At 38.7% G+C, this 24,497-nt stretch overlaps 1 protein-coding gene and 1 non-coding gene across 3 annotated transcripts in view; both read right to left on the reverse strand.

Moving 5' to 3' along the window:
- XKR6 (XK related 6) overlaps window positions 1-24,497 on the reverse strand; it is a 279,753-nt gene that overhangs the window by 183,625 nt on the left and 71,631 nt on the right. The window contains exons 2-3 of one of the 2 annotated variants that reach the window (XR_009702026.1): window positions 12,359-12,471; window positions 10,184-10,245 (exon numbers count right to left, since the gene is read on the reverse strand). The exons of the other annotated variant lie outside the window; for it this stretch is intronic. The gene's annotated coding sequence lies outside the window, so the exon portion shown is untranslated. Of the gene's footprint in view, window positions 1-10,183; window positions 10,246-12,358; window positions 12,472-24,497 lie in introns of those variants that run through there. 2 annotated transcript variants of the gene reach the window in all.
- On the reverse strand, window positions 9,725-9,831 carry LOC133098480 (U6 spliceosomal RNA). The gene has a single exon (XR_009702180.1). It is a non-coding gene; the product is annotated as a U6 spliceosomal RNA (small nuclear RNA).

Genomic DNA, 24,497 nt, shown 5'->3' on the forward strand with positions numbered 1-24,497 from the left:
CAGAGGGGACATTTCCCTGAAAGAACTAAAGTGACACACTTAACCCTCCTAAAGACTTCTACACTGAGAAATTAATCGGGGTTTCGCGGTAGGATGTTCAACTGCCTAAGAAAATGTGTTGTCTCTTTGATCCGCCTAATGAGAACAGTAAACCGTGGAATCAAAGGAGCTTCACGGGAAGAAGCTAGAAATTCCCGAGTCTGGCTACGATACGGGCTAAACACATACCCAAGGCTTCTGCGGGCCGCGGCCTGCGAGTCAGGGCTCTGGAAGCGGCTGCAGACGCACGTCGTGAGCCAGAGGTATTCCCACCGCGAGGTGACACGAGACGCCCGGAAGCCACCGCCCTCAACCCACCTGCTGCTGTCGCCACGCAGGTCTGAAGACATAAGCCGTCGCTGAGGTGCACAGGAAAGGGCAGGCACGCGCACATGCGCGCACGCATACGCAAGACACGCACGCATGCACGCACATGCACGCAATACGCAGACACGCACGCACACGCACGCACACGCAACGCACGCAGCACACGCACATACGCAGACACGCGCACGCACGCACGCACACGCACATGCACGCACATACGCAGGCACGCACACGCACGCCCCCCCCCCCACACCCACACACACACACACACTCTGCTCCCAGGTAACGTCTTACAGCACAAAATCCTAATATCTTGTATCTCAGTTATGAGCATCCCCATTTTTGGAATTGTCCATCATTTACACCAAGGAGATGATTGGGTTAGTGCAGATACTATACAGAAGGTTATTTATTGAAACTGAGTTTATAAGGGTGAAAACTGGAAAGAACCTGAATAATGAGAATCGTAAACCACTAAACTTCCAGCAATAGTGTTGGTTATATCTGCATGGAGCACCCATTACAAAGGATGTTGTTAGCAAATACTGTATACTCCTGAGAAGAAAGAAGTCTAAACTGACGGTGATCAGGATATTAATAGCAGTGAGACGGTGAACTCTGCTTTTTATTTTTCTGTGCCAGCTGAAATTTTTACAAATCATATGCTTTTTATGAGAAAAAAAAGTTATAGGCTTTTGGAAACACAGGTACCGAGAGATGGAAGAGAGGAAATTACTACTAACCACCTTCTTCTCCATTCCTCACTTGCCAGACATTATAAACTGCGAACCCCCAAGAGCCAATGAATCTTTGCTATACTCAGTGGAAACTCCCACATGGGAGAAGCCCCAGAGGACAGCAGTGGTCCCCTACTGCCTGTAGAACCGAACCCCTACTCCCTCCATGGCATTTGGGGTCCTCCATGATCTGTCTCATTTTCACCACCCTTGAGTTTGACCTTGCTCAGCCTGGCCTGTCCTTCTAACCCCCTTGCGAAGTATGTGGCCCCTGGGGCCCCCTCTAAAAGCCCATCCTTTGTTAGTGGGCCCTCAGCACTCTCAGTGTCAGATTCTGCCATGCAGTCCAGCTTGTTATGACCTTGCCTATCTCCACAAATAACGTCATGTAGATGCCATCTGGGTTGGATCCTGGGAAAGAAGATTCTGGGCAGAAGGAATGACAGTGGCAGAAACAAGGAAGAATGTGCACAGCTGGTCTTAGATGCAGTGCAAGCCTCTAGCATAGATCAAGGAGTGGCAAGAAAAGCCATACACAATTGTTGGAAATGTTTCAATATTTTCTCTCTTCCTTAAGATAAATCTGTTGCTCAGCTCCAATTACTACAAACATCGTCTTTCCCAAATCACACTTTCCAGGGAGGTCTCCTCTGATCTCCCTGTTTGAAAACTGACACCTACCCCTCCATCCCTCACCAGGGTCCTGAGCACATTCTCTTTTCTGTTTATTCCACAGTGTGATCATTTACTTGTGTCTGTTTACTCCTGCCAGAATGTAAACTCCACGCTTCGTGTGTTCTGTTTCCCAAGAGCCCAGAACACAGTAAGCATCCAGTATGTTGGAGGAATGAATAACTTACTTAGGTGCCATGTCCAACTGTACTGCGCTTCTCAAGATCCCCTACGGAATAGCTTTTAGAGGAAATGATTTTGCTGGAGACTCTCATACTGAAAAAGGTGGGGAGAAACAGGAAACAAGACTGGCAAGCAACAACTTTCAATTGTTGAGAAACGTGGCCCTTTCATTCACTCGGCTTTCTAAGGATGCAGTAACTCTGCCCACTTGATGCCCGGCTGGGCACCAGGGTAATCCAGTGCTCAGACATTTCATTTATGAGGATTCAAGTCTCCATCAGCAGGAGGAAGATGAGGACAAAAACAGAACTGGAAGAGGCAGGAGTTAATGTGCAGTACTCAGCTCTGATCTGTTCAGCCATAAAAACATACTGATAAACCAGTGATAACTGTATCCTAGTCCAGTATTTGCTGCACTTTAATAAGAACTTTTACCCATGCCTGTGCCACTTCCTTCTATCGCCTCTGATTCTTGCTCTAAATTTCAAATCCTTAAGGTGCTCATCAACTTCACTACCAAAAGTTGGTAGTGAGCCAGAAAGATCTGCGGGGCAGGAGACCAAGAATGGAAAGATAAGAGAAAGGGCTATTAGAAGGTTTTACACGGTACTCAGACCAAATTGATAATTTTTTGATCAGAATTTAGGACATGGAAGATGGAATTCTAGATCAGCAGCTGATGGCAATTTTTTAGAGGAAATGGCAACCACTGAATTAACTCTACTTCTTAATCTCAATTTAACCACATTAATCTAAATAATCTAGAGGCAGGGAGAAACAACAATTTGCTACAATGACTTCCTGGAAGGATGTTATAAAACAAGCAAACAGGAACTGCTTATGCTGGTAGATGTGAAAAGCCATGCTCCAACACCTGCCTCAGACCTCCTAAAATCCAGCCATGGCCTTCAGCCCCGACACCAGGGGGAGTCCTGCTGAATCACGGCCAACAAGAACCAGGGGAGGTCCCAAACGAGATCCACGAACCACCCATTCACCTGCCTTTAGCCTGGTACTTAGGAAGAATAATCCCTCCCTTTTTAAAGTGGGAAAACTAGCCTAAAATGATGTGAATATTTTAACATTTGCTAGCAGATTCTGCAAATGGGGCTTTGAAAATTGCATAACTCATTCTGGGATGTGGTTTTCGAAGGTTAAAATGGGGCCTGGAGAAGCCTCTGAGAGCAACTCAAGAGCTAAAGAAAGTGCTAATTCCTAAGGGGAAGTTCCAGCGGTATTATTTGACTAAAACTGTTACTTGGTTTGGAGCAAGACTGAGATATTGATGAGAGAAAAAAACTAAATTCCGGACTTACACCTGTGTTATCAAAGGCCCATAATAAGAAACGTGTGCTTTCTCTTCAGAAGACAAAACTGCAGATCTACCAAAATTTTGGGTCATATTTGAGGTGAAATGGTTTCAATCAATTATCCTTTCTCTGCTGCAAAATTAAGAATGATCAAAATATTTAATCCAAAATTTTAATGGGAAAGTAGTGCCTTCCAGTATCGAGAAATTTAAAACTCTTGCTGATTGTTTTCCACCCTTGGGAACGGACGTACAGCATATAGCAAATGAAGTCCAAAATATCTCTCAAACCAACTTCATCTTATTTAGTAATTTCATTCTTGCTTTCAAGTTCCAGTGAATACAGAAAGCAGGTGTCTGCCTCACTCATCATAGCCCTGGGTTTAATAACTCAAAGTTGGGTCTCCTAAGAGAAAGTCTCTACAGAGAACAGTTAATGTAGAATATGACAAGCTTTCCCTAATGAGCAATTCAGTGAGAATTTTGCAACATCCCTGGAGATAAAGGGAGGTACTTTGGAGTATTGTAAACCATGACTAGAGATCACTGACTTCCTCTGAACTTGCCTACAAGCACCTGTTCAGGAAGGAGACTGACCTTCATCTTAAAGCTGCCAAAGGAAGAAATCTCAGTATCTTTCTTGGAAATTCACTCCTTGACACATATTATATATATATATGTCACTTAGCAGAGTGGCTAGCACATAAGTAGACGAGACATAAAAATTGGTATTATGTAGCTTATACTTTTCTGAAATATGCCCTTCCGGTGGGGGAAGATGAAGGTGATCACCCTACGGCCCAAACACATCTCGGAGTCATCCTTAGTTTCTCCTTCTTCAGGATTCTTTTCTCCGGTTCTTTTAAAGCTAATTAATAAAAGTAGTCTGGTCACACAAGACCATTCAGTCTTAAACTTTAATATCAGAGATAAGCAGAAATAAAAATGTTATAACCACTGCATAGTTCCTGGTCATATTAGTGTAGAATTTCCTGCATGTTGATGACTATTTCACAGGTTGAAAAATTATCTGCAAAGTAGTAAAAATGATTTCCTCAAAGTTTGTATTGTAGCAGATCTTTGCATTATCAGTTCATTTTCACACAAAACTATTGGCAATTTGTCTGAGAGATTTCCAACCACTGGTTGAAACAGGATACCAGCTATCCTTTTAACCGCTACCCATAATAAGGTTATGACAATGACTCCCATGACACAGCAGTGCTGAAGTAATTATCTACACCTTCCCAAACTGTTCTCTGGCACCCTAATCAGTGTCCTGTGAGTTATGGGTTGTGGGATAAACAACTGGGACCTTAATACACTAATATTGCACAGAATATTGGAATTAACATTCCAAGAAGCAGCAGCTCCCAGCCTTCCGATTTCACAGACCAATACAAAAATTTTTAAATATCTTTAGAGAACTAACTTGGGATGGCAAGCTTTTCATTTTTACCAAATAAGGGCATACAGTAGACAGGAGGACATAAAAGTTTAAAGGTCATTTCTTTTTTTTTTTTAACTGAAAAAGTATTTTGAAGTCCTTACACTGTCTTTGCTTTTCTTTTTCCTATTTTGCCTCAGATCAACACCCTTCCTCTGCTGGTCATTCAGGAACCGTGAGGATAGACTTCTAGTACCAAGCTTGACCTTGCATTCAGGGTCCACGGGTCACAGTTCACACACACTGACCCACACCACTGCTAATTCCAGATGGGGATCTTTCTTTTCCCTTCAAACCACAAATCCCACCTCCACCCCATTCCTACTGACTTACTACTGCTGTTAACTTGGATAGAAAACGGTCACAAACCACTAATTTAGACCATCACATTTACAGATCTTTTTGTTCATTTCCTTTCCTTTAACTCACATATTTTATTTAACAAAAGTATCATCACTAAAAGCTCCTTCAGAGTACAAAGCTACTTTATTTGGACAAAGTTTGCTGCATACACAGAAATACTTGATACGCATTTCCAGCCAGCCCAATCCCAAGCATTTGGTAATTACAGCCAAAAGTTTGGAAACTCTTACTGGAGACATGGACCCTGTTTACAATATTTTTATTTTATGTGGAATATGCGGAAAACAAACACACAAGAGCAGCTTCTAAGGATATTTGTACATTCCATGAGAAGTAAACATAGTATTGTATGCTGTAAAAGTTTACTCAAATAATTTCAAACTCTTAGGCTTTAAATAATGAGACCGTTTAAGTTTAATTTTATTACAGCAAGAGTCAGAATATTATATACAGTGTATACTCCTTTACACAAAACACATTTGCACGTGTTTCTGAAAGCTACTTGTAAAAAAAAGTGTTTAGAGTACTATCACATTTTGAAAATGTCAGGATAATTTGGTAATATTTTCTAAGGGTTATGTTACTTTGTGTATTTTTTAAAGTAAGACATACCTGGATGGTCAATGTGGGTTCATGGAGGTAACCTCAAATCTGGCATATTTTTGGACAAATCTCGCTTTCAAAATCTTATTGATGTGATCATTTTCTCTGCACATGATTTGCTTTACTAGCATCTGGGGGGAAACATATGGATCTCTTCAACTATCTCATTAACTCCTGACTCCAGGACGTAGGCAAGCTCACAGAGAAGTCAGTTCTGGCTCGTCCTGTGCCTGAGGCAGGGTGAGGGTTCACTCCTGGCCTCAAGAGGCCTGGGTGGTGAGGGAAAGGGTGGACAGCCACACCCAGCTGAGCACCGGCACAGAGCAGACGGCCAATGGAGACACCTGTCAACACCACAGCTGAAGAGCTCTATCTTAAATACAATACTATGAACTTTTAGAGGCAAACCTTAGAGAGCCAAGACTGCTGAGTCTGGATCTATTCTGTTTCCCCGCAGGCAGGGAGGGAGATGGAAATGCAAGGACACAAGCAGACTCCTTCAGAGGAAAGCAACGGAAACCCCCCATCACAGGCAGAACAAAACAGGACAAGAGGGAAGAAGCCTGGACAGTGCTGTTATGATTCTATCCTGACCTAAGACCAAGGGGCTAAAATTGGGCAACATTTAGAAGAGCTGAAAAGGAAATGGAATAAAGTTACCTGGGAAGGAGAAGTGGGATAGATTTAACAGATTCTGATCAATTTTGGAATCCTATATGCTCGTTTGCCCCACATTTAGGTCAACAGTACAGAAAAAAAAGGAGGACAGAGAACAAGCATCTGGGCACAGATGAACTCAGTCTCCTCTCGCAGGGCAGGTGAAATTGGGAGGCACATGTTGTAAAAGTCCAAACACTATATTCCAAAAGGAACACAGAAACACCTTTGAATCAGAACACATGACGTCTAACTTTAGTTAAGCTGAAGGACCCAGGCTCCCTCCACCAGTGTGAACGATCAAGAGTCGACTGTACTGACGGCAGTGTTTTAGAGGCTAGAGTTGTGTTTTTCTTACATTCAAGATATATGTTATCTGTCTACAGGTCCAATTCATAAAAGACATTCAAATTATGTTTCACGTACAAAAGTAGTGAAGTCTAAGATGTTTCCAGAGTGTGCTGTGCTGTAATCTGATGATGATCTTCCATCTTTCTACTCGGTCCCAAAATTACTTCCTTCAGACTTCTTGATTTTTCAAGGATGACCTTCTCAGTGAAGCTGTATTTTGCAGAAAAGTCCCAATGAATGCCATAACAAGCAGTTGATCTGAGATTCCAAAATGCAGATTAGAGCCACTCAAATGGAATTTTTTGTCAAAACATGTTTCTAATAAGATAAATCAAAGCATCCCTTCTGTGTCAAAATATGAACTGAAGGCAGTTTTCTCTAAAGTTATAAATAGATTAATAAAATTCAGAAATAATCATACACGCAGGAAACTTGAAAGGAATAAAGAACAAAATATCTAGGAATCTCAACAATTTTCCTGAAAATGTGCTACAAATTTCAGAGTCACAAAATAACAGAATCCCAAATTTCCAGTCATTATGTTAATTTGAAGTACACATTTCACACCATGAATGTGATATCCTAAAACATGAGAAAAAAAAGTTACATTTAGGTAGAACACCTTTATAATGATTAAAAATTTTAGGAGAAATACGCTCATTTTTAAAAACAAAACATTAATATTCAACTGACTATGAAATAAATGCCCCTAAACCAGCAGGAGGTAGGTACTACCTAGGAGGGCTGTCCCATACCTCAGGCCCTATTCTTACCATTTGCACCTTTGGGGCAGCCCTTTGCAGAGTTTTTGCTCCATGACATCACAAAGCTCTGGACTGTGGCTTCAGTTCAGTGTGTAAGGCAGTAAGCATCCTTCAGGATCTGGCGCTCCATTCAAAGGTGACAGAGAACTACAGACGGAGAGTGACAACAAAGCTGGAGCAAGGTCAGAAGTAAAATGAAGATGGTCTTTTAGATCAGGGCTTCCTGAATGACAACCAAGGGCCGTCCCTCTACCCTCAGAAATTGCAGTTTTGTTGGGGAAACGATCCATAGCTTTCTGCCGGTTTTCAAAATGGGGTTTAAAACTTCCAAAATACAAATAGCCATCGTTCGAGGCTCACTTTCTCTGTGTGCCCCTATGTACTGATTGTACCCAAAGATCTAATCATCCCTGGGTAGTTGAGTCAATTTCTGAATCCTCACGGTGATGTGCAAGGCCGTGAAGTGCAGAGATCCAAGAAGGTACAGACCTTCCCATGAGACATACACACTAGAAATGCTATTGTAGTACAACTTTAAACAAATTTAGGTTTTATTTAGAAGTTTCTAGAAAGCAACCATCAAATACTGATTATATTCATGCCATCAATTCTCTACTATGTTCAGTATTCTGCATTATTTTCTAAAGTTATACAGCAGGGACGAAAGACCCATTTTTATATTATTTTCTCTAATATTTAAGATATTTATTTTGAATTAAGCTAATCTTTGAGCTACATGCCCATTCATAACATACCAGAATAAAATCAAACTCATTGTTAGGAAATGCACTGATATTTCCCAAGATCACCTGCCACTATCCTTAAGATACTGCGGCATGCCAGTGTGAAGTACCCAAATTAACATCGGAATGCCTCCTGTCCAAGGGATTTCACAGGCTACCTCATAACCTCCTTAGTGTACCTTATAACCTCATAACCCTGCCCTTAGTGTACCTTAGCTTAGTTATATAAGAGCTTACCACCCCGCCCCCATCCCCACCATCATTTTTATTCTTAGGCTCTTAAGTTTCCCCCTCTCCTGGGTCTCTTTCATTTGTACTCACAGTGTTCACAGAATCTAAGAAGGTCTTTAAAATATTCATTCCAGTAGGGACCAAGTTTTTTCCTGCCTAATTCCTTTAGGGTATATCAAATGCCTAGGCCTGGTCAATACTGTGGTTAGAATTGGCTAAGAGGAAACACCTCTATTGACAAAAGTTATCACAGAAAGAGAGTTTTTTAAAAGCCAGTTGTAATGGGAAAGCAGCTAAATAGGCAACACATTTAGATTAAAATATAACTTGATTTTTAAAAAATCTATCTGATGTTTTCATTGTGCCATTTATTAAATATATATCAGCCAATTCCTCTTTAACCAAGCAAAGCAAGGGAGGAGGGGGGAGGGTGCGGTTACAGTATAGTTTATTTACCTTCTAAACGCCTTCTAATAGAAATGTTATGAAAACTTCTGTTCTACACCAATTTCTGTATTACTGGATAATCTACCAATAATAAAACTTGCAATAAACAAATAATTAACATCCTACTGAGCTACCAATCTCTATAGTTCCCTGAATTCTACTTATTCTTTCCCTTTAATCCTTTTTCAAGTTGCTCTGAATAAGTCTTAAAAAAAAAAAAAAATCAATCTTTCTCCAGTTTTGGTCAAAAGGATAGGGAGGCAATCATATTTGACCATCAAAATAACTACCCACCCAGAATGTTCCTCAAGTTCCTAATCCCAGCAGGAACAGGCCAGAGAAGATAACCACCAATAATGGAACTCCAGTCACCCAAGCACTGATTCTCCTATCAAATACATCTCCACCCATTTCTAGGGTCGAGAATGACCTAGTCCACATTCTGGGTCTATATGAAAGTAGCCTATAGTTTTAAAACAGTGTACATGAAATATAGGCAACTTTCAATTTTTTAAGGGAAACAGTCCTTCTTGGAAAGTCAAGTTTTGTTCCTTCTCCTTTTCATTCACACAGTCTGCCTCTTGGCATTTTCCTTTCCAAATTTATTCACTCAACAACAGGGAGACAGGAGGAGGTGAAACTGAGCAGCTCCTTTCCCTCCTCATTGGCACTTCCGTCCCACATAATAATATCTAACTTGAAAATTGGCAGCATTTTGCCACAAATGTATTTGGATATATCGGATAGAATTGGCATATTCTGATATAGACCATGTTGAGGCCATTTCCAGGTTGAAGTTTTGTAATTACTACCTTTAGGACTGTCACCTGATGATTTTTTTTTAATTAATAAAAAATATGGAACGCTTCACAAATTTGCATGTCATCCTTGCACAGGGGCCATGCTAATCTTCTCTGTATCGTTCAAATCTTAGAATATGTGCTGCCGAAGCGAGCACTCACCTGATGATTATTTTATCTTCTCTCCTCCTGATCAAGAATTACCTCTGATCTAAGTAAGCTACGCTACAAGGTAGGCAGGCAAAGAAGCTGACCAAATTGGCATGGGAGGATTACATAAACTGCCTGGGAAAATATGAGGTCCATGAGAGGCCCCAAATCTTCAAAAGATAACTGTCTCCAGAGTATGACACTAATAATGATAGCTGAGAATTTGAGACATGCATGCTAACTTAGAAATACAAAATTATAAGGCCTATTCTTTTATATACTTTTTATTAAATCTATTGGTTCACCTAGAAAGTCATTATATATACAAAAACAACAATTTCCAGAGTTCCTAAATATTTCCAATATATTCAACTTAGGGATCCAAGATTCTGAACATGCCATCACCAAAAAAAATTGCAAACCTAAAAAACAAAAAGGAAAAAAAATTAAACAATGTCAAAAGGAAAAGACTTTCTTAGAAAAGGTCAATATTTATTTTATAATTTTCAAAACATTTTAAAGTTAATTTTTTTTCTCATTTACAGTTATACGCTTGTAAGTCTAATATTAAAGTTTTGCTTAATAACAAGGCAGTTTACTTATAACAAAATAAATATTAAACTATACCCATACACATTACCTATTTAAATATTTACTGGGTCAAAATATCTTCATATTTACAGCTTCAGGCTTTAAAGTGGTATTAGATTTGTCTTTATTTTCTTTGAAAAAGCTACCATTAAGGTAACAGACATTCAGATGCATAAATGAAATTATTGATTTCATTCTTATGTAACTCATACCTTTAGAAACTATGTTTTAGCCAGTTAGTAGTGGTTAAAGTCTTTGTGCTTCTATTACATTAACTTTTAGCACATGAAATAAGAAAGATGACCTTCAAAGTTCTTGTAACCTCAAAAAGGGTCAATCTAGATAGGCTTTATTTGAAAAAGAAAAACAATTTTGTTTGGGAAAATACAAGAAATGAGAATTTCTAAAAATAAAAATAATCAGTAATTCTCATTAAAACATTAATACACAAAAATGAACTATATGAACAATTCTTCTAACTACAGGCTTAAAAACCATGCTATTTAGACCAGCCTATTTAATTTTTCCATAGAAAATCAGGAGTTCAGAGTTCACATTTCCAAAAGAAGAGTAAAACAACAAATTAAGAGATAAGATAAAACAAGGAAACAACCTATTGTACATTGCTTTTCTTTAGAACAAGGCTAGGCTGAATTATCTAAGTATAAATTGAGGTCACAGATATATAGTCATTGCACTCCGGTCAACCAAAACAGTGCCTGGATTTACATAACATGTGAATAAGTCTATTATCACAGAAAGTCACATACATGAATAAGAAGAATATATTTTATAAATTTTAAGTCACTCGCAACATCTGAGAAAATACTGTCAGTAAAATACTATTTGTAATACTGTTTTTAAGAAAACCCTCTTTGTAAGGAAATGAGGTGATGTTTGGAACTATATTACAACTGAGCCTCTAGAAGAGAACATGAAAATAAGCATGACTTAAAAAAATAATAATTCTTATTGTTGTCAATTCCTTAGAATTTGCCCTCTGCATTACTCTCTGGAATAGGATGACAATTTCATTTTCTCAGCACCTCATCAATTAAACAAACTGATGCATAATTTAGACTAAATATAAGTACATTTATAATATTATTTTTGCTATTAATGCTGTTACATGTAGTACAGGAAATGAAATAATATGAAGAGCCACTTCTGAAAAAGTGGCTTAGTATAAAATTCGAACTTGAGCAAAGAATCTACTGAAATTCTATTCTGGGGGGGTGGAGGGATAGTGATTGCCTTATAAGCACCGCTGTATCAACACATTTAACAGGACATGGTCCGTTGGAATAAAGAGAGCCACTACACTCCCTGAAAAATGTTTTACTATAATAGAGTGCTGTTATCTTCAACTATAAAATATATTTTGAACTAAGATACATGTAATAATTAGAGCAGAGTTTTTAACTGATACAACTAACATTCTTAATGGGCACTTTACCTTTTAAAAAGTAAAAAGCAAAAAACACACACATACATAAAACATCAAAATTCTTTATGACAGAAAAGCAAAGCTGTGGCAAGAATCCTTACTTCCTACTCTGAAAACCTTATTAAGCCCACAGTCCCTGTTAAGAGCAAGCTGTATTGGTTTTCAAAGGAAAAACATTATTTCAATCTGCAAATACCTAATGGGCTCAGGTGCTTTCGTATAATAAATATTTTGTTGTTACTTAAGTAGCTCACAACAGCTCATTTTTCTTAAAGTTATGTTTAAACAACTCTAAAAGGTTTAATTAATATGTAGTTTTATATAATTAATCCTTTTGTTATTAAACACTTGAACCAGTTTAGTTAGAATGGCAGCATGTTGTTTAATACCTTTTGTTCACAACTTAAAATTTTAAGCTTAAAAAGAAAGGAATTGGGGAAGGAGAGGAGACATGGAAAAACATGAAGGCCTCTCTTTGTCTCAGGCTTTGCCATTACCATTCTGTCTGCAGTGGTTTCAGGACGAGGCGATCGCACACCTTCTAGCCAGAAATCAGATGGCCTCAAAACAACCTCATTTCAGTCTTAGGCCTCATGTCTTTCGCTTAGAGCTAAAAATAAAAATACATGTGAATGAACAAATGGTCATGAAATGAAACCTCGAACATGACACTAAAATGTAAAATATTAGAAGGCATTATTAATCTCAGAAAAATGAAAATGTACACATTTCCATCCAGAGTATCACAACCTTATTTAGAAAGTGTGCTCTTCTTACCCTGTCAGCTTGCTGGGTATAACAGTAATGACAATTTAATTCCAAGGTGGTTCAACAAAGCCAGAGTAATATTTTATTAATCTCCTGAGATTATGAAACATTTATTTATTTCTTACAGAGTTAAATATAACAATATCATTAATGAAGCTAATGATGTTAGACAGCAACTTAGCACTTCTTTACGCACGTCAACCAAGGCAAGAAAGTAAAGTGTAACGCTGAACCAGAACAATGATCTGGCCCTAAGAAACACATTTTCGTGTATTTAGAACCCCTAGTTCCAACAGTAATGCTAGTAGTAAGTGAAAATTAACCTGTTTCTACAAAGTGAGCATTCACTCATTCCACAAATATTGAATGTTTCGAAGCACTGGAAGTCAAATGTTGAATATGAAAGATGGTTCCAAACCTCAGCGAGTGGGGTCCTAGCCTTTTATTTCCTAACTTTTTGTCTCGGGTCTGGGCTATAATGCTAAGGGGACAGAAAATAAGGATTGCTGTTTCCATGAGAGGAGGAGATCAGTATGTATCACACGACGACTGAATGAGACTGTAGGACTGGAAACAAAACCCACTCAGAAGCCCAACGCTCATGCTGCAAGTGAACGCCAGTCACCAGTTGGTCTCTTTTCGTGTGAAGCTTGTGTTTTCAAAACCCTACATAAATCCTGAAAATTAATTATCCTTCATTTGGAGAGCACTGGTGGTTTCAAACCCAAGTATAAACATCTCAGACTATTTTGTAAGGTTATGTCAGCCAAGAAACTTTAAAATCACTTAATATAACAGTATTTCATTCACCTGAAGCCACAATTTAAAATCAGAAATTCTGCTGCCAAAGTTACTTAAAGAGTTGGCCTTACCTATAGTGTAATGAAGACAAATATCTCATAAATTTTTTATACCATTCATACATATCCATTAAATTAAATAAAATACATAAATTACCACTGGAGTCTATACTAACATTGTTCAATGTTTTTCATTTCTCTGCTTGATCTATACCAATGAAATTCTTTGCGTAGAAATATGGTACATTACCAAAAAATATCAAAATATATACACATGATTCAATTTAAGCTCTATGTTTGTCTTAAATCAAGGGTCTATAAACACATCTGAGTTAGCTTATCTTCCTCCATTTTTCATGTGAATTCCAACTAAATTTAATATCTGGACAACTGGTACAAAGTTAAATGGTTTAACTCTGAAGTTTCTAGGTCTCAGAACCACACTTTAAAGGAATAAACTGTAATTTACACTTAAATATTTAGAATAAAGAAGAAAAGAACTGTTTTGAGTCATACCTAGGTTTAGGCTATGGCTTGCCTCAAGTGAAAATATTAAAAACAAAATCAATAAGCTCTGAAGTTCATTTCCCACTGATGTTTATAAGATGATTCTATAAGTTTTATATTGTGATGCATTCAAATCTTCATCAAGGAAAACTGCATGCTGGTCTTATTTGTAAACAGTCAATGTTCTCTCCTTTATCATGTATGTCATAGATCCCTGCTTTTTTCAGTTGCAATAAATTTCAAAGAAGACATAAATAATTGATAGATACACTTTTGCTGTAAGCCTTAAGCATTCACTTATCTGTAAATTCCAAATCTGTGTCTTACATCAACAAAGAGAACCCACAGTTCTTCTCAATTCATATTTTCTAGCATTCTTTGGAAAAAAACGAAAAGTAGCTGCCTCTCCAAAACTCAGATCTTTCCCTTAAGTAACTTTTATCCTCGTCCATACTATGTTCACAGTTTCATTTCCCCCCTTTGCTTCAATCACAGTATGTTTTGTTATACAAGTTACAGTTCTATCATATTTCCTGAACCAATCCATCCAACCCAGAGAATGCAACAACAACAAATATTTGACCCTATTCTTTGAATTCCACAATTTTCACTACTCTCACTTTGGTCAAGACCTTTAATGATAAAGTAGTGAGATTTTAATACTCAGAAGACATGCTTTATAGCTTATTAAGGCAAGTAATTTTATACTCAGTCTTGTTATATTAATCATAAAACTCCATTTGTCACTTCAAGACTGATACATTGAGGTCTCCCATTTAATAAAATCAATGAGTGCCAGTAAGTTAATTATAAATTTCAACAGGGCTTCCCTGGTGTGGCACAGTGGTTAAGAATCCACCTGCCAATGCAGGGGACACAGGTTCGAGCCCTGGTCCAGGAAGATCCCACATGCATGGAGCAACTAAGCCCATGCACCACAACTACTGAGCCTGCGCTCTAGAGCCTGTGAACCACAACTACTGAGCCCATGCGCCACAACTACTGAAGCCCGCGCGCCTAGAGCCCATGCTCCGCAACAAGAGAAGCCACTGCAATGAGAAGCCTGCGCACCGCAACGAAGAGTAGACCCCGCTCGCCACAACTAGGGAAAGCCCGCGCACAGCAATGAAGACCCATTGCAGCCAAAATAAATAAATAAAATAAATTTATTTTTTTAAAAAATAAATTTCAACAAATCATAGAATCAAACTTCTTTAAAAACAAGGCCTATCTGTTCAAGAGCATCCAATGTAAAATACATTCTCATGAAAATCAGTCCCTTAGTTTACATGTTACTATAAATACAATACATTTATCAGTCAGAAAATCTCAAATTCAAGGATTCTATAGGAAGAAGGGAAAATGCTCCAAAAAATGACATTGAGACAAACTCTAGCCATTTGGAAAACTTAAGGCCAAATCTTTACCTTCATTCCTTAAGCCAAAACAAATTCTGGGTATACCACATTTAAAGTTAAAACATGAGACTATAAAAATACTTTAAAAAATTTTTTAAATAAATTTTGAAACACAGAAAGGACTTTAATTATGATTTAAAAAAAACTAGAAGTCAAAAAGAAGTTACAATTGATTTTACAAAAGACAAACCAAACAAAAAATCAATTATAAACAAAAACAAACAATAAACCAAGGTAAATATTTGCATCAAATATTAATATCCACAGTTTTTACAAATTGCTAAGAAAAAGACAATCCACTGGAAAATGGGCAATAATTATAGACAATTCATTGAGAAATAAAAATGATCTGTAAACATATGAAAATACCTTCAAATTCACTCAAAATTTAGGAAATGCAAATTAAAACATACTAACAGATGAAGAATGATTATCAAGAATCTGGGGGATGCGGTGCTCAAATTTACCATTGGGAGAGGTGTGAACTGGTGCTAAATTTTTGTGGAACAATGGCAATATCTATAGAAATGTAGAAACCCACATGCTTTTAACCCACAAATTTGACTTCTGGGACTAGGATCCTTTATACTTCTTCTTTCATGTAAGCAAAATTATTTGTACAGGGAGACTATTTATAATGACAATACTACACCAATAATATTAATATACAAAAAATGAAAGAAGAAATCTGGAAAACAATCCTAACGTCGGTCAAAAGGAAGCTGTTTCGAAAAAATTATGTGTCATCTCATATAGCTGTGGGGAGGTGTCCTAGATATACAGGCTTCACCCACTATCTGAAAGGACAGTGTTCCTATGAAACCCTTCATAAGCCAAAATGGCATAAAGCAAAGAAGCAATCTTGCTAACGGATGCACAAAATAAATCGAGATAAAGCACAGATGCTCACACATTTCAAAGCTATGGCGGCTGGATGCTAAGATGCTGAGTGCGGCTCCTGGGGAAGGAGCTCAGTGGGGCCGCTTTACCTGCTTTGAGTGTGCACTGCTTCTGTCACAGCTAGCTGGAAAACAGACACTGAACCCTATTTCGCTTTTTGTCTTTTTTCATAGAAGCAAAAATCCTCCTCCGAATTTTTCTGGTTAGTGAAAACAGGCACTAAAGTAGGACTTTCTTAAAAACAAAGTGGCATAAAGCGAACTTTTGAAAACTGGGGAATACCTGTATTACTAAGTGCATAAATGACATTGCTGAACAGAAATATAATGTCGTTCATTTCAAAAATAATTTTTAAAAGGCGTGCAGTATGAGTAAGAAAGGGAAAAACACGAAAATTATGAAAAGCTATCTAAGAAACTCTTAAACATATAAGAATGGGGAGAAGGACTGTCTACTTATAAAGTAATTTTTGTTATACATGTAATAATTACTCTACAATTAAAATGTTTTTCAAGAATGCTTTCCTATTTCAGCATTTCAAAACTATGGATTGATTTCTCAAAATGGAAAAGAATTTATAGCCTTGAGTCACGTCTTGCGAGCCACCCTGTGAATGTGAGAATTGTTGAGGACCACAGAGGCACTCAGCTGTCACTCCTGATATAAACTGTCAACATGGTCCTGGGCACAGTGTTTCTTGAAGCTGGCCATCGCTTGCTTCCTCTAATGTTCTTAAATCTGCACACCACATTCTGGCAGGCAAAGTACACTTTCACTCCTGACTGCTATACACCAGGGGCAGGTTGCAAGGTCTTGAGTTTACTTTTAAGGACCTAACGGGCTATCCAATAGCTCAGTGTGCGTGTGCCTCAACGTCAGTCACTGATTGTCTACCATGCCCTCCATCCGCAAGCCGGCGCCAGTCCAGTAAAAGTGTATTGTTGCCTTGGACTTCAGTGATCTTAGACTCCAAACCCAGCTCCTTCCAAATTACAGTCTTGGGACTTTGCTGGTGGTGCAGTGGTTAAGAATCCACCTGCCAATGCAGGGGACACGGCTTCGAGCCCTGGTCCGGGAAGATCCCACATGCCACGGAGCAACTAAGCCCGTGCGCCACTGCTACTGAGCCTGCGCTCTAGAGCCCCGAGCCACTGCTACTGAGCCTGCGCTCTAGAGCCCGCGAGCCACAACTACCGAAGCCCACGCGCCTAGAGCCCGTGCTCTGCAACAAGAGAAGCCACCGCAATGAGAAGCACGCGCCCCACAACGAAGAGTAGCCCCTGCTCGCCGCAACGAAGAGTAGCCCCCGCTCGCCGCAACTAGAGAAAGCCCGTGCGCAGCAATGAAGACCCAACGCAGCCAATAATAAATCAATTAATTAATTATTTTTTAAAAAAAATTACAGTCTTGCTATATTATGTGATACCCACTATTATAAACAATACATGAAACTGGTCAGGCTTCCCAGTAAAACATCACTGAAGAAAATCAGCCTCCTAGGTAGGAGAAACAAACAATGCTAAAAAAAAATTTGTCCATTTAAAAATGGTCTTAACTCTATAATCCTTTTCACATTTGTTCCAAATCAGCACTAACCAGAGGCAGAATCCCTGAATTATTCAGCAGGTCAAGGAGGCACGTCTACCCTGGCACGACTAGATGCTGGCACTTGCAGGAACCCTCCACCCTCAAGAGTTTACGGCAAATGGGCCTAACAATCACGATGCATCATTTCTCACTGGGAGCCATGGTGCGTAACCACTGGCACGTACACAATTTTGAACATTTTCAACCTGCATTTTTCTTTAGATATTAGGCCACTATAATTGAAAGTGTTGTGGAAATTATCAGCAGATTAATATTAATTTTACTTGAGCCCTCACTAATAGATTACAATTTCCAAACCCTTCTCTCTCTCCTATCTAAGGGTACACAGGGATCTTCTTCTTTCTAAGGCTAACTCTTCCTCTACCACACAGCTCCTGTGGAATTCTAATCCTTCATTTACATCTTCAGTTTTCCCTCCAATGGTTCCTTTCCTTTTGCCTACAGACACATTCAGATTTCCTGATCCTGAGACTGAGGCACGATCCATTTCCTTGAACACATCACTGACTTTAGAATGTCCTTCTTCCTCTTTTTCTTTACTGCCAAAATGCCAAATTTGAAGAGTGATCTACATTTGTTCATTCACTCAAAAATATTTCCTGAAAAGTGACTATGTACCAGAGCCTGGGGACACAAATTAGCAAGGCCCCTCCCTCACGGGGCTGATGATTCCATTACACAGATAAGCAGATACATTTATGGATTCAAAATGTTAACTGACACAAAGGAAAAACACTGGTGTCTATAACAGTATCATCAGGGGGGCTTAATTTAGATTGCGCTGACATTCCGCACGACCTGTGTGTTTGTGGTCCTACATAGCAGCAATGGCGGGGTCTCTTGGAAGGAGTGACATTTCACGAGATCTAAAGGCTGAGCAGAAATTGGCTAGGCAAAGAACAAGAGAAGTAGCATTCCAGGCAAAGGGAACCAGATATGTGAAAGTGCTGGACAGCGGAGAACACCGTGACTTGGGAGGACCAGAAAGAAGGGCAGTGTGTCAACAGAACCCTGAAGGAGAGCACACAGGCACGAGCCAGGCCAGCCATCTCACGTGGCCCGATGAGGGCTGTGGCTTTATCCTAAGTGCACCAGGGACTGTGTTTATCTCTCACCCTTAACTCCTTAGCTCTTTGCAGCCTGACTTCTACGCCTCCCACACTCTCTTAACAGGCTCCCTATGTGCTCCTAACATGTAGCACCTTTTCAGTCTTCAACTGACAATTCAGCTTCTGAAATGACTTCTATCCTAAGCTTGAAAGCACGAGCTGTCATTGATTTTTGTATCTTCCACTTCTCTCAGTATTTAGCTTAATGTTTTATACATAGTAGGTATTCAAAATGTGCACAGTGGACAAATCAGTCTTGGAAGAAAACACATTGACGAAAAGTTAATTACAACAGTACAAGAAAGCAAGCATATTTAATAAGATTCCCTATTAGTAGTATATTTGAAATTGCCTTATCTTATGCCTTATTCTCTCTCACAGTGATGGAACAGGTACAAACTCAAGCAAGAAATTCCTTCAAACAAATGCCCTAATATAATTTGCTCAGTCTGCGAACACGTGTTCAGATTACACGCCATTCATTTGTGCTTACCACAGCAGCTGGCTGCATGGCAGTGGTCTAGTTCTCCCCTACTGAAATTATTAAAATTAGATAACAGACATCCAGGTAAAATACACATTTAATTGAAAAGTATGGTTGTTACAAAGAATACAAGCTGATGACAGCCCACACTAACTAGCCATTATATCCTTGAAGTTACTGTATGTATGCTTCCCTTTACATGTATGTATGTATGGGCTATTCATTTTGAAACTTTGTAGAATATGCTATTCCTTTCATTTTTGATAATTTTAGCAAATGCTAAAAGTCAATGGCCACCACATTTATAGATTTGAGCAGGAAATCAACATACTTATGTAAATGAAAATAAGCAGCGAGTATTTTCACCTTATTCTGGTAGGTGGGGCAAGATGTCAAATTTCTTAGGTTCAACATTTAAGGGTTCTGCCCACATTCTATTAGAACTGTTGGTACTGATCTAGAAAGAAATGTAAGATTTGTTTATTTTAGAAAGTAATATTCTTCCTTTACCATGAGCGGTAGATATTTTACCACTTTGCAAGCCTTTTCTTTATGTCTACAGAATGATCTGAGTTGTGCCCAGAATCAGCCCATCATATAATTAAGCGTAATTAGATATTTTCTATACAAAGCAAACAAAATGTACTTTCACTGTTCTTGTACCAAATTCCCCACATTATGGATCTTTTATAACCGAGAGTGAGAACTCTATAAAATTTAAACGTAAATGATAAAAACATTCTCCGCTCCTTCATCCTCTGTTTACAATGGCTAGAAGACGGGATCTGTACATTTTGAAGTTTAATGTGTATACATATCAGAATGTTTCTGCTTTCTGCTGTCTAGTTTTCTTAGAAGCAGATTAAAAGGTTTCTATCTCTTTGAGATGCTTCAGCCCTGCGAAGAGAGACTGTGTTATCTAAAAGAGATGATCAGACTAATAGTTGAAACATTTTATAACTGGGTGGTCACTCTGCCCATGATGGGAAAGAAAGTGCCTGTGTTTGGCATTGAAACAGAAATAGAAAAAAGTGCCTGTGTTGGAAAACAGAACCACACTGTCTTAATGTAGAGATGTCTACAACAAGTTCACGTTCAATGAAGTGCAGGCCATTCGCGTTTTTACTATTAACTTTACAGTGTCAGGTAATTGTGTCATTCTTTTTTTGTAATTCCCAACAACACAGGCAACAACTACAGCCCGGTCTGGGCTCATAAGAAGAATGTATACAGTTATTAAGAGCACTAATGCACAATAAAAAATTTTAGTGTTTCCCTGGCCTCAGTCAGCAACTGTTCTAGTAAAAGGAAAGCAAGTAAGAGGGACTCAGGTACTTTAACTTCCTATGAGATACTCTTGCCCTCTGAAGTCACACCCCTTTCAATGTCCTTCTCTGTGAAAAGCGACATCATTCTTCTAGTCAGAACGCCTCACAATTTGTTCCATTCCTCACTGGCCATATCCCTCTCTCATCACTGGAAATGTCCATCGTTATGGAGGGCTGCAGCAGCCACTAGAATCCCCTGATGGATAAATCTGGTCTTCTAAACTGAATGGCAACCATTTAAAAAATTTTCACTATGGAAAATTTCAAATGTGTATGAAGTAAATAGACTAGTGCAGTGAACCCTCATGTATCCTCAACTCACTTTCAATAACTATCAACATTCTGCCATGTTTGTTTCTCCACACACTGCTCACTCCCCAACTTGATGAGGATTATTACTTTCCTTTTTTTCCCGAGATAAAATTTACAACTAAGTTTTTTTTTAACCATCTTAACCATTTTCAAGTGTACAGTTCAGCAGTAGTAAGTATATATTCATACTGTTGTGCTGCCACCACCATCCATCTCCACAATTCATTTCATATTGTCTGAGACTCTGCAGCCTTTAAACAGTAATTGTCCATTCCCCTTTCCCCGCTTCCCCCAACACCCACCGTTCTCCTTTCTGTCTCTATGAATCTGACTACTCTATAGGTAGCTCACGTAAGCAGAATCATACAGTATTTGCCCTTTTGTGTCTGGTTTCTTTCACTTAGCGTAAAGTCCTCCAGGTTCATGTGTTTATTTTTTGTGTCCTTCCTTTTTAGGGTTGGATAATATTCATTCGTATGTATAGACTATATTTTGCTTATCCATTCATCTATCAATGGACACTTGGTTGATTCCGCCTTTTGGCTACTGTGAATAACACTACTATGAACATGGGTGTACAAATACTTCTTCAAGATTCTTTCAATTCTTTTGGGTATACACCCAGAAGTGGAATTGCTGGATCATATGGTAATTTTATTTTTCATTTTTTGATGAACTACCACATCGTTTTTCATAGTGGCTCTACTAGTTTACATTCCCATCAACAGTACACAGGATGATAAACAATTATGTTTAAGAAAACTGGCACTTGGCAAAAATTCAGAGTTTACAAAGTACGTTCGTATACATTATACTACATAATCCTTCAAACACAGCTGACTAGCTTGGAGTCCTGATCTGTTGGCAAGTATTCAGATTCTTATTAATGTCACCTCTCTCCGTATTTCTGAATAAATGTTTTCTTCTAATCAGACTGGTTTAAGCAGACTATATTACACAATATTAGATATGTATATAGTTAAATGCTAAAAATATTAATAGTGAGGGACTTAAAGGACCCAAATGAAAATGTAAATATAATGGAATGATACTGTGGATCCCAAGGGGACTAACCTTAAAACAGCTGTGAGACATATATATGGAATCTAAAAAAAAAAAAAAAAAGGTTCTGAAGAACCTAGGGGCAGGACAGGAATAAAGACGCAGACGTAGAGAATGGACTTGAGGACACGGGGAGGGGGAATCGTAAGCTGGGATGAAGTGAGAGAGTGGCATGGACATATATACACTACCAAATGTAGAATAGATAGCTAGTGGGAAGCAGCCACATAGCACAGGGAGATCAGCTTGGTGCTTTGTGACCACCTAGAGGGGTGGGATAAGGAGGGTGGGAGGGAGACGCAGGAGGGAAGAAATATGGGGATATGTGTATATGTACAGCTGATTCACTTTGTTATAAAGCAGAAACTAACACACAATTGTAAAGCAATTATACTCCAATAAAGATGTTAAAAAAAAAAAAAAAAAAACAGCTGTGAGGATCTTAACAGGCAGCCTTGACAGATACCAGCTAGACAGTTACTAGGTAATTCAGACTTTATGTTTCCTGCAGATTCCACTTATGTGAGGTAGTCGTATATGGGGTGGGGGGTGAAGTAAGTGGGGTGAGCAGAAGCTATGAGGCAGCACAGAAAGCCCACAGGGAAAGCTGGAAGCAAATGGAGGAGAGAAAGCAGGCAATGAGTTCAAAGCTTATTGATGAGAAGGTTATATAATTTCCAGGGCCTAGTGCATAACAAAAATACAGGGCCCTTATAAGAAAAAATATTAAGAATTTCAGGATGGCAACAGGAAAACATTAAGCCAAGTGCGGGGCCCTGTTCAACTGCACATGTCGCTGGCCCGGGAAGCCAGCCCTACATATTGATCCGAAGACGGGACGCAGGGCAACTAGCACTGCTCCCAGCAGCAAGAGCAGGGGAAAGGCAGGAGAAGCGCCACCTCTCAGTGCAGCAGGCGCCCACAGAGGACACTGGCGCCCATGGCACAATTCACAGGGCATATCAAGGCCAAAATGCATCTCCAGGCATTCCCAGGTCCGTTTGCTTTTAAATAAAGGGGTGGAGGGTTAACAAGCTAACATCTATTAACTCAGTTCATGGCTGAAAATGAGATTAATCACCACCGAACAGACAGGAGCACAGTAGGCAGGAAACATAGAATTGCTATGTTTTGGTGAAAGGCATAATGAAGAAGATCTGGAGTCTATCAATACCCAAGAAAGATCAATATGGCTGCCCAAGAGCAGGAAGACAAGAGCCCTATATATTTCATCTGAAATCTGCAACGTAAAGAGGGACAGAAAAGTCCACAGACAAATGTTCCCTTATTGACTAAGTGCCCAGGGTTAGCCGTGGTTCAAAAATATCCTGTTAGGCAAGGAGAGGGAGGAATCCGGGGTTGGACAGGAAGAAGTTTTAATATCAGAGGGGGTCTTGGGAAAGTTAATGAAACAGAAGTCTAAAATGAGAAGAAAAACGAGAAGCTCCCAAAACTACCAGTTATGTCACAATTCCAGAAATCAAACTTGTCTACTTTTGAGTCATTCTTATAGCTTCTGAAATGTTGTGGTAATGTGTAACTGAAGATTGTCATTTTTTTTTAACGTAACCATAAATGTTAATTAATTTTCCTGATAGCATAAGCCAAACATGCTTTATGAGAAGATAAAAGCTAAGTTCAAAAAGAAACTTCACAATAATATGTGGACAATCCTCTCTTTCTATACCACCTTCGGGTCATGTTAGAAATTGAAACCTGAATTAAAACCTTTTTTTCCCTTTATTTCTAAAATACAATAAGACAATCCAGTTAAACACTGAGAAGGACTTAACTCTAGTGTTTCTGATAATGTCCATAATGAATAAAGGTAGAGTCATTTGTATTCATTTCTGTTTTTAAAATCACTTAGCTTCTCACTATCGTCTTGAAATTCAGGGATATCAATTTAATAATGAGCTACTTATTTTGGCCTCAATTTAATAAAGACTTATAAACTATTCAAATAGCAGAAAACATTTCTAATAAATGCCTACCACTACAACTATTTTCCAATGTATTATCATTTCATTGTGTCTCTACAACATCCTCTATTAATAACACTGGAGTAAGTAGTCCATTTTCCAAAAGGAAAAAAACTAAGCTAAAAAGATTTTACTACAATAAAACAAAACTTCTAATATCTCCTCTGAGATACTTTCTTCTCTCCATAAATCAGTGCATCTAAACAACAGAAAAGGTCTTTTACACTAAAACACAATTGTGTCCTATTTCCTTCCCTCTGGAAGCTATCAATATAAAGCAGCAGATCATGGGCTATCCAGGATGATGAGAAACAATGTTCCACATTCATCCCTCAGGGCAGTAGAGATGCTAAGAGAG

Source organism: Eubalaena glacialis, chromosome 9, assembly GCF_028564815.1.
Source record: "Eubalaena glacialis isolate mEubGla1 chromosome 9, mEubGla1.1.hap2.+ XY, whole genome shotgun sequence".
NCBI lineage: Eukaryota > Metazoa > Chordata > Mammalia > Artiodactyla > Balaenidae > Eubalaena > Eubalaena glacialis.